Raw genomic sequence first — 11,657 nt, forward strand, 5'->3', positions numbered from 1 at the left:
TTTAGTGGCTAGGGTAAGAGGTTAATTTAATGGGTTTTAGTGGCTAGGGTAGGGGTTAATTTAATGGGTTTTAGTGGTTAGGGTAGGGGTTAATTTAATGGGTTTTAGTGGTTAGGGTACGGGGTTAATTTAATGGGTTTTAGTGGCTAGGGTAGGGGTTAATTTAATGGGTTTTAGTGGTTAGGGTAGGAGGTTAATTTAATGGGTTTTAGTGGCTAGGGTTGGGGGTTAATTTAATGGGTTTTAGTGGCTAGGGGTTAATTTAATAGTTTTAGTGGTTAGGGTGGGGGGGTTAATTTAATGGGTTTTAGTGGCTAGGCTAGGGGTTAATTTAATGGGTTTTAGTGGTTATGGTTGGGGGTTATTTTAATGGGTTTTAGTGGCTAGGGTAGGGGTTCATTTAATGGTTTTTAGTGGCTAGGGCAAGGGGTTAATTTAATGGGTTTTAGTGGCTAGGGTAGGGGTTAATTTAATGGGTTTTAGTGGTTAGGGTAGGAGGTTAATTTAATGGGTTTTAGTGGCTTGGGTACGGGGTTAATTTAATGGGTTTTAGTGGTTAGGGTAGGGGTTAATTTAATGGGTTTTAGTGGTTAGGGTAGGAGGTTAATTTAATGGGTTTTAGTTGCTAGGGTAGGGGGTTAATTTAATGGGTTTTAGTGGTTAGGGTAGGGGTTAATTTAATGGGTTTTAGTGGTTAGGGTTGGGGGTTTATTTAATGGGTTTTAGTGGTTAGGGTAGGAGGTTAATTTAATTGGTTTTAGTGGTTAGGGTAAGGGGTTAATTTAATGGGTTTTATTCGTTAGGGTAAGGAGTTAACTTAATGGGTTTTAGTGGTTAGAGTAAGGGGTTAATTTAATGGGTTTTAGTAGTTAGGATAGGAGGTTAATTTAATGGGTTTTAGTGGTTACGGTAGGGTTAATTTAATAGGATTTAGTGGTTAGGTTAGGAGGTTAATTTAATGGGTTTTAGTGGTTAGGGTAGGGGTTAATTTAATGGGTTTTAGTGGCTAGGGTTGGGGGATAATTTCATGGGTTTTAGTGGCTAGGGTAGGGGGTTAATTTAATAGTTTTAGTGGTTAGGGTTGGGGGTTAATTTAATGGGTTTTAGTGGCTAGGTTGGGGGTTAATTGAATGGAATTTAGTGGTTAGGGTGGGGAGTTTTACGGTAAGGGTTGAGCTTAGACACACCTTATTGCCAACTTGAACGGCGGTGACGGGTCCCGGCAGCAGGGGGAGTCACGTCGAAGTCCTGGCGGTCATTTCATCGTGGCCAAACGACCGCTAGCAAATATCCTAGTCACTTCTAGATCAGTGCGTTTGCTGTAAACATGAATTGTCCGCCATAAATGTTGCAACTACATCATACTTTTGCAATTTTATCATCATTCTTTGAATCCTCAAAGTGCTGTAATTTAGTAGTTTAACACAAAATGTTATCAGGGGCTTGTGATCTATTTCTATTTCCACAGTCTTGTCATGAATATATTGATTTAATCAATCACAGGCAAGCAAAATTCCGAAAAGCTCCTTCACAATCTTTGTATACCTGGTTTTCGCATCAGTCAATGATATGGAGGCATAAGCCATGGGTTGCCAACAATCATTGTACTTCTGGAAAATTATTGGACCCGTCCCCGATTGGGATACTGTGCATCCGTTTACATTTTAATAGCCTTTAAAGTTAATCAGCCCTACTCTTAAATATTTAATCATCCCATATAATCCGTTGTTAACTATAAAAAGGGACTATAAGGTAACCCTTTCTTTATATGAGGAGGATGAAAACTACAGTATCTGCCCTTGGTAGACGGTGAGAATCTGTAGGTTGAACAAAAATGTTTGTGTGGATACCCCCTACATCTTTGGAGACCTTTCTATTCCAAAAATGAATATACTTATCATTGTAGTCTAATGCAAATACCGACATGGCTCCCATAAATGGTACGTAAAAAGTCTAATAGTCTGTGCTGGATCTTGCCCACTAAACAAAATATGATCTACATGAGGAAAAACATATATATATATAAGCCTATAGGGAACCATGTTAAAAATGGTTATTGAGGCAAAAAGTGACACTGTGTGCTCATTTGCATGTCATTTCCCAGAATCCCTTGCTGCAGTGGAAGTGCTGTATGCTGGGTGATAATGGGGAAAGGTGGGGTTGCAGACCTGCCTAAGACATGCAGATGAGCATACAGCTATATTTGCATATATATATATATATATATATATATATATTTTTTTTTTTTTATACACACTCACTGTAACGGAAAACAAAATATATTCCTGTAAACAAAATGTATAAATTGTTGGTATATGTGGGGGCCTTATTAGCTCCATTGCCAGCCCTTGTATTTGTAAAAAATTAACGTTCAGAAATCTTAAAACATTTTACAATCTCAAGAAGGTCCAGAACGGTTTCTCATGCCTCCATCCGGATCAGGAGGTTGGCGTAAGGAGCACAGTGTGACGTCGGACTGCTGCCTTTCATACGTGTGTGTTCATGTTGGAGCAGGACTTTTTGCATGGTACCGGTGGAAAGTTCCTGTGAATTTTCAGCATCATTCCCAGATCTGCCAGCATTGCTTTTGAGTGAAGGATAATGAGTTCAACCTAGCCTACTTATGGTGTTTAAGATTAGGGGAGCACAATCTTTTCCCCCTGCGCCCCCCTGCCGGCTGTCCTCCTCTCTGCACCCCCCCCCTTACCTTGGTTCCTTGCGTCTGGGTGTCATGACGTCACATTTCCATAGCAACGCAATGTCACATGACCCAGTGGCATAATTTGACGCTGCATTGCCATGGCGATGCATCTCCAGAACCCGGCTGAACCAAGGTAAGTGAGGTTTACAGAGGCCTTCACTGCTTCCCAGCATTTAAATTAAGTACCTTCGGGAAGCGCGGGGGGCCTCTGTTAACTCCGCACCCCCCGCAGATAATCTCTGGTGTGCCCCCCCAGTTTGCGCACCCCTGCTTTAGATGTTAGTTGTCTTATTGCCTCTCTCGATATGAAGATATATTTCTATACTTATAGATTTCCTCATTGCACTCTATTCTTGAAAACTCAAGCATTCTCCTTACTCCCAGAAGACATTATATGGAATGGACGTGTAAAGGCTAATATCGTCCATCGTACATAGAAAGTCTCCTGGCTGCAAAATCTGAGCGGTATATAATTTTTCAAAAAAAATCTGTGAGGGAATTCCCACCATAATGGGTTGGATAAAATGTCAATAAATAAAGCTGAAGGATGTAAAAGAGAACGATTGCCTGTTACTATGGAACGGCCCTGTGGAAAAAGCATATACATGTACATTGTTCCGAAAATTATAGTAAACCGGACTAATAGGAAAAAGTACACTTAAAAAATAAATCACTAAGTGCTATCAAAAGCATTCTTTATTATAGTATCAATTAATATTTTAAATTGCCCAGTAGGATCTTTATCAAGACATATATAATGTTCCACATTGGATAATTGTCTTTTCGCCTCTGCAATGTATTGATCTTTGTCCATTATGATTAGGGCACCGTTCTTATCAACTTGATTAAAAATTAAAGAGGGATCATTAGTAAGATAACTTCATGTTTTTTGTTCCAACCTAGTCAAATTGCGGTTCCACTACAGCACATTACCATATACAAAATGAGAAACATCAGTATTAACCATCTGAATAAAAGTCTTGAAGGAATGATTGCAAACAGGAGGACTGAACTTACTCTTACCCGGGTACTCTGAACTTACTCTTACTCGGGTACTCTGAACTTACTCTTACTCGGGTACTCTGAACTTACTCTTACTCGGATACGCTGAACTTAGTCGGATACTCTGAACTTGCTCTTACTCGGGTACTCGGAACTTACTCTTACTCTGGTACTCTGATCATGCTCTTACTCGGAAACTCGGAACTTACTCTTACTCGGATACGCTGAACTTAGTCGGATACTCTGAACTTGCTCTTACTCGGGTACTCGGAACTTACTCTTACTCTGGTACTCTGATCATGCTCTTACTCGGAAACTCTGAACTTACTTTTACTCGGGTACTCTGAACTTACTCTTACTCGGGTACTCTGAACTTACCGTATTCTTACTTGGGTACTCTAAACTTACTCTTCCTTCATAAAACCTGTCTAGCATCATATCCATCTTGAGTTCTCTCAGATGGAAAGTTCTACTGGTCTCTATTACATAAAGAACATCTTTAATACCAAAGAACAACAACAAAAAAGTTATGTTTTCAATGGAAAAGAATTACCCTCAAATGTAGATACAAAACATAATCCTTGGCTCAATATCCCCCTTTCAGCCTCCAGCCCCCTCCTCACAGATACCCTTCACTCTCATTCCCTGACCTCCTCCTCACAGCTCCCCTTCACCCTCTCAGCCCCCAGCCTCCTCCTCCTCACAGTTCCCCTTCACCCTCTCTGCCCCCAGCCTCCTCCACCCAGTTCCCCTTCACCCTCTCAGCCCCCAGCCTCCTCCACCCAGTTCCCCTTCACCCTCTCAGCCCCCGGCCTCCTCCTCACAGCTCCCCATCCCCCAGCATCCTTCTACTCATAGTCCCCCTTCACTCTCAGCCCCCAACCTCCTCACTGCCCCCTTCACCCTTTCATCCCCCATCCTCCTCCTCACAGCCTCACTTCATCTCTCAGCACCCAGCCTTCACCTCACAGCCCCCCATCACCTCTGAGCCCCTCACTCCCTCCCTCAATGAAAGTGCGCATTGCATCACTTACCTGTAGAGTGGAGCCCATAAGAAGGAGGATGGTAGTGGTGTTGCTGCAGAAGGCAGTTGCAGAAGAGGACCATGGCGGCACCAGCAGAGATCAGTGGTGGAGCACACCCCAGAGGTATGACCCGAAAGTCAATTAGAACAACCCGGTCATACCACTGGAGTTGGCTTCACCACTGTACTCTGCTGCCACGCCATGGTCCTCCTCCACAACTGACTTCTGCTGCTACACCGCAGTCACTGCCGCCATCCTTCTCCCGTAACTGCCAGCCGGCCTTCATCCCTGAATTGTCCCGTTGCCCCTGTAATACGGGACAATTATGCATCCCAACAGACCTTTCAGGGACAACGGGACAATTAATTGAAATAGGGGCAATCCCGTATATACAGGGTGTCTTCTAATCCTACGCACTGCGCATGTCAAAGACACATATACATCCCACAAGAATATATATATATTTGATATTGCGTGCATAGTCCTGACTGGGAAATGATCTTCTGGTTGTATATATTATGTTATATAGGTTAGGATGTTTAGTTTATATGTGTTCTTGATTATATATGACTTAGTTTTTGTTATTATTGTTTTTTTTCTTCTTCTGATTTATATGTTTATTATTTGTATAGATGTGGGTGATACTGGCAGGGTATTTCTCATAAGGAAAAAATGTTGTTCTGCATGTTCCTGTGTATTTTACTTCCTATAAAGATGTGTAACCTTCTATTAAATGTATCTCTGGAGTCACAGGCCATGGACTTTGATAATATCTATGGGGTACCATCACTTGGTAGGAAATTAAACATTTAATTTTCACTTCTGTACAAAACGAGTTGCCTTGCTGCTTGTGAAATCTCCTTTTGTCTCAAGAGATAACCATATGTCATTTGTACTGTCCTAGTATGAATGACAAAATATTCAGCAAAATACAGATGTAGCCAACTCGTTGGTGGGAATTCATAAACACTGATATCGTAGCACGATTGACTTTAACGGTTATTCAAGGCAAAGGCATTTAACGCAGATTGAGTTCCAATAACTGTTATCAGAGATTCATGGTTCACATTGTTCTTTTTTGATAGATATGTTGGGATATAATATGAAATGCTGCACCAACATTGTCATTGAATCCTATGGAGAGACTGATATTCTGAAGGTTCCTGGCATATGTTATATTATTACTGTATTAGGAACAATGACACTGCCTACATGTGTTAACGTGACCATTGTATCACTTCAGAATGTGGAAAGAGGACTGTAACCTCACGTCAGGAATTACAATGCATTGAAGATTTTATTCATTGGATTGGGTAAACCCCAGAAACAAAACATCGAAATTCTACTTGCTACGAAAAAAAAAACCATTTGTGAAGATGAGGATAACAAAAGCAAAACTTAGATCGCTCAATATTCTACATTAGCTAGATACCCAGTGCAAGTAATTAGGCATCTACTGTACATGGATCTGCTTTTCGCTAACAAGAAAGCAATGCAGTTGTAAGAGGCAGGAAAGCCAACAAGTATTCCTTTGAGAAGGAATTCACTTAGCATTTCCCCTTGTAGAGCTCACATGGGCTCACTGCAGGTTGTGCTAATGGCCCCACATGAAAGCACAGGATAACTAAAGAAATGTTTTATGAGAAACCACCAGATTATACAGTACCTACTCTTTAAATAACTCCCATGTTTATCTATTACAATGTACTGTAACCTGCTATATACCTACAATTCTTCAGTGCAATGTTTTGTTTGGTATTTTTGAAAAGACAATAGAAATGTGTGATCTACATTTAAAGACCACGTCCTACCTACTGGTTATATGAGCACATCTCAGTCACTGCAAACCAAAGATGTCATGCTATATTCAAAATGAATGCAGTTTGGGAATATAAGAGATGCATGAAGAACATAAGAGCACTGCATTATGTGCTGGTTAAAGTCGAAATGAGAAGATCTTAGCAACAATGCCAGTGTTACAGTACTTTGGTGGACCCCTATCAGCAGGGGTAGACTTTGAGCTGAGAGCCGGTTGGGTGAGATTCTCAAGTAGAACTAGGAGAACACATGGCAAAAGATGAAAAAAATATTGCTACAGTATGACTGATAGTAGAAAACAGCTCCAGACCTACAGTAGTATTGTATTCTGTAAATAGAGGTTAGTCTATGTGTTGAAAGGTTCTGGTGAAGGAAACAATGGCTCACATCACGTGGTCTTTGTGACAGTAGGGGCAATATGGCTACTATAATAAAGGTTAAGCTTGGCCAATGCCCCTACTTGTCTTAAGGGATATTCAGGGGTTAACTCAATATCCCCATGTATAATGTGATTTGATTGATGTATGTCACGGTTAAGATTAAGATGAATAGGTTTTTGCTGTTGTAATTCACTCAGCCAGCCTGCACACAAACAGATAGGCTCCTGCTATCCAGAATGGGGACGGTGAAGTGCTTCGGACAGTGTTAGGAGTGGGGAGGGGTACTTACTCCGGTCTGGGGAACAATGCCTCTCTGAGCATAGCCATTGTTCAGCGCACATTCTGAGGTGCCTATCTCTGCGGGAGATATTGGGCTCGCTGTGTTAACCGCTGCTGGGTATAAGCCCCGTAGGCATGATTCTCATTGGCCAGTTGGAATTTCCCACTGCTTGTCAAGCCCACCTCTGTGGGCTGTCTTAGAGGCATAGTCACCTCCCACATCCTGGATTTGCCCATCAGGGGAGCCTCCGCTCACGGATTGCTCCGATCACAGCATCCGCATGCTGATTGGTCTGCACCCCATCTTCCATGCTTTTCTATGGCGAGGGGGAACCTATGTAAAGAGCTGGCAACTTCAGTTGCACAGACTATTCTGTTTGTAGCATAGTAGGTGTTATTCAAGGTTTTTGACGGAGACACCAAAGCGAGGCTCGTAGTGGAAGCGAGCAAGCTATTTGAATGTGCTATTGTAAAAATAGAATCCCTGGACTTTTGCAGTACCTAAAGTGGACGTGGCATAAAAGTTGTGCGGGTAAGCCTTGGAAGCGGCATCTGGCACCTAGTTGAGATAGGATTCCCCTTATATTCCCTGTTTTGGGTGAATTTGTACCAAACCGGGTTTAGTGTTGCGCCTGTTGACCTCGGTCGAAATAAACTTGTTTTATTTAACCTCTTGCTCTGTCTGGTGTATGCGATCCCAGTGTTAAGTGTCCCTTTCTCCCATGACAGTCTTTCCCAATTATCCAACTGTCCAGTTGTCCATAAGGCACAAGCTGGCTGCTCATTCCAGCAGCCTGGTTGAGAAACAAAGGCTTCATCACTTTTCACTTGGCTGAGAAAGATGTGGAATGTTATAGAAATGGGGAAAATCACGAACAAAATCAGGAATGTGGATCTTCATTGCAAATTCCTAGCTCCCTGGGAGTTATCCCATCCCTGCTAATACTCGCAATACGTTTGTTCTTCCAGCTCTCTCCGGCTCATGGGAGTCTCAGTATTGATCTGAGCAGGCTTCCACTGTCACTTCTAGATTTCGCTGAGACTCAGTTGCCAGTTCATTATCTGTTCTTGTCCTTTACCCAACTATTTTTTTCCCCTTTGTCCCTCTTAATCTATAATTTTTGGCTACCCTTTGAATTCTGTACAAAATGTCTTACATAGTAAGTCTAATTGCACATTTTTATTTATCAATTTTTCCCCGTTTCCCCTTTTTTCTGTACCTTCTAAATGTATTAATGGAAACTAACAAGAAAAAGTAAACTATGTTGGAAAGAGTGATTAGTCGATATCATTTGCATAAATGATAAAATATACTGAATAGATACATCAGTAGAAGCAGCAGCAGCAGCAGCAAAAAAAAAAAGTGAATATGAATTGTTTAATAAGCCAGTATTTTTGCCAACATACCAACAGCCACAACTTGGGTAACACAATACAACCATAGAATGAAACTAAATTGACCATGTTTTCTTCTGTTTCGCAGATAATCTTCTGCAATCTACATCAGAAGGAGAAATTATGCCATCATCAGTAACAGCAGAGCAGAAGAAGAGAATGTCAACAGAGCCAGTGTTGGATCCCATGCAACCTGCATCCAGCATCCAGCTGAAGACTTGCCATCATTGCTTACTTTAATGGAGTTACCCAATACTCACTTATTCGTCCTTTGATGAAGAAAAGATTCTTTCTGTAACACACCTTTCATGTGTAGCAAATGACTTCACATATGGAAACGGTGTGATATTTTTTGAACATCAAATAGTTGTAATTAAATAGAAGCATGAGCAAGCGCAGGAAAGATTCTGAAAGGTGGTTAATGCATGGAGCAACTTATTGGTCAAACCTATCATTTTGATTTGAAAATAAAACCACCCATCATAAATGGCCTAATAATCTCATCAATGAAAACAGCCCAACATTGATGGGGGTTGAGGGGGTGAAAAAAATTGCAATGACTCTCTAGAATAAAGTTAACATTGAAAAGTTAAAACCACTACTCATTTTGCCCCACAACTCACATGGTTCTGTGTTCACTATACTGTATCTATGTTTTCTGCTCGTGTATAAAAAAAAGGCCACCAGGGTTTGCTGTAGAAATGACATATTCCAAACATTTACAAGGTAATAGAACAATAAATTAATTATAAGGCAAGTTGCAAATTAGACAGGCAAAATGTTTTTTTCAGCTCAATCATTATTAGACATCATCTTATTTAACCTTATGTAGCCATGCATAATAATGACTGCATACATCTTCCCTGTTGGCAGTAAGTCCTGGTAAATACAGGTCTGCCAACGGGAGTTATGGAGGTTTTCCCTCACACCCTTGTGTGGTGCCCTGTGTAAGGAAGGGAGTGGCTGTATGCTCTGAGTCCCTGGATAGTGACCTCAGAGATGCGCCTGCCCCCTGGAGTATAAAGGGCACAACACTGACAGTTAGTGTGGTTGTTGGTGAAGAAATAGTAACCCGAAGGTACCGAGAGGAAGTAACACTTTTGTGACCCTAGTGCAGTAACTAGCGGCAGCAGAGTGATAGATTAAGTTTGTCTATGCCACACTGTGTCCAGGGACCTGGCACAGCGGTGATCTCCCTAGGAGAAAGGGAATCCCACTTCAGTACGGGAGGGCGTACCTGGCAAAGGGACATCACGGAGAGATGTGCGGCTAGAGCTGGCAGCTGCATGGGGCAGTCTGCTACATCCCTGTATGCAATAAAGATGTCCTTGAGAAAAAGAACCCCACTGTGTGAGTGTGAGATTACTCAACAGTGGATGGCACCAAGAAGGAGTTCCTCACCAGGACCATCTCCCTGCGGAAGCACAGATCCTGATGAGGTGGAGGCGCTGCACATGAAGTAAGTTGGACTCGTACCCACTACCTCAGCTACCTGTCCTGATGACATCCCCTAATAACACCAAGCGGGAGACTCAAGAGTCCTGTTACTTGCAGGTGCACCACCACACACGCCTTGTAATGGGGGACTGGTTAGACTACACGGGCCAATATGAGATTGGGTGGGTCAGGCCAATTGGAACACCCGTTACAATTGGAGGCGCTGCTGAGAGACCTGTCAACAGGACAGGCTTTTGCTAGGCACACATTAGGAAAGAGAGAAGTGTCTGCTGCCACTTTGTGCTGCGTGGGACGGAGCCAGGGGTAGTCAGGGAGATGCTGGATATGCATGCCGCAAAGACGCCTTGGGATCCGTTAGGGGTTAGTGAGTCTGGAGCCGGGGGCTATTGCTGTTCTAGTCGCCTTGAGGTAGCGCTAGCGGGGGACGCCTGAAGGGGTAAACTGGTAACTGAGAGCAGGAATTCTGGAAGGGTCCGCACTAGGCTAGCCAAAAGTAGGTCGACGCCCAAAGTACTGCATGGAAGAGCCAGAGTACTCTAGTCTCCATTCCAGATCACTTACCAAGGAGCACAGACTGGAGGAACGTGTTACAGTAGACACAGAAAGAGTGAGCCTAGCCTGAGGTAGTGCAAACACGAGTCAGATCTACGTTAGGTACACAAGGTGGTGCACAAGGCATGTTTATTGTACAGATGTGGTAGCTGCCCCGCAGAGCGGAGCTCCACGTACAGAGAATCGGTGTTCAACGATCACGAGAGACGTGTTCAACGATCACGAGAGACCTGTCGGAATGGAGGATCTGTACAGAACAGAAGGTCCAGGATGGCAGAGAGAGAGAACCACGAGAATGGAGGATCTGCATAGAGCAGAAGGTCCAGGATTGCGGTCAGGCGAAGAACAAGCTACAGAAGAGACTTTTGTGAGTTTGTTGTGGAATGGCGTGAAAGCCGTGGCTGCGCCGTGTTTGTCGTGTTTTTGTTCTCGGGATGATACCCCTGAGAATAATGAGCAGGACAGTGTGCTTAGATGGGAGGAACGAAATGGACTTTGTTATACCCCAATTAACAAACAGCCAGACGCTGCCTTAAATGAAAGAAAGGACAATGCTTACCAAAATGGCGGTTCCCGCTTCCCCGGGACGCCGCGTGGGCATGCTGCAGAAAGTCTTGCAACTTTGCAGTTTGCTAATTGTTGGCCAGGATTGGCGCCAACGAGAAAACTCCACCCCGCTGAGGAGTTTGGCGCGAAAGCTGGAGCCGCGCCCTCATGGACTATGACTCACTCCGCACCTCTGCTGGGTCAGCCTACAAATCTACGAGACATCCCCCTAGTTTCAACCAGGGGGAGTGGTTTGCGGTTACACCGGATGTCGACAGAGAAAATGGGAGGAAGGGTTGCTACCTCTGCCCATGCCTTTCAGTTGCGAAGAGCCATTGATCAGTATAGACCTCTGAGACGAGTGCCTCCGCTGGTAAAGATGGCTGAAGCTGCTGACAAAGTGGACCAAGGTCCTGTGATTTCCACTCACCCTTATTCGGCTCCAGGAGGCTTCCTGATAATCCGTGTGGAGGGTGTGGAGACTGTGGCATGTCTTTGCCT

This window comes from Ascaphus truei, chromosome 1 (assembly GCF_040206685.1).
Source record: "Ascaphus truei isolate aAscTru1 chromosome 1, aAscTru1.hap1, whole genome shotgun sequence".
NCBI classification, from domain to species: Eukaryota; Metazoa; Chordata; class Amphibia; order Anura; family Ascaphidae; genus Ascaphus; species Ascaphus truei.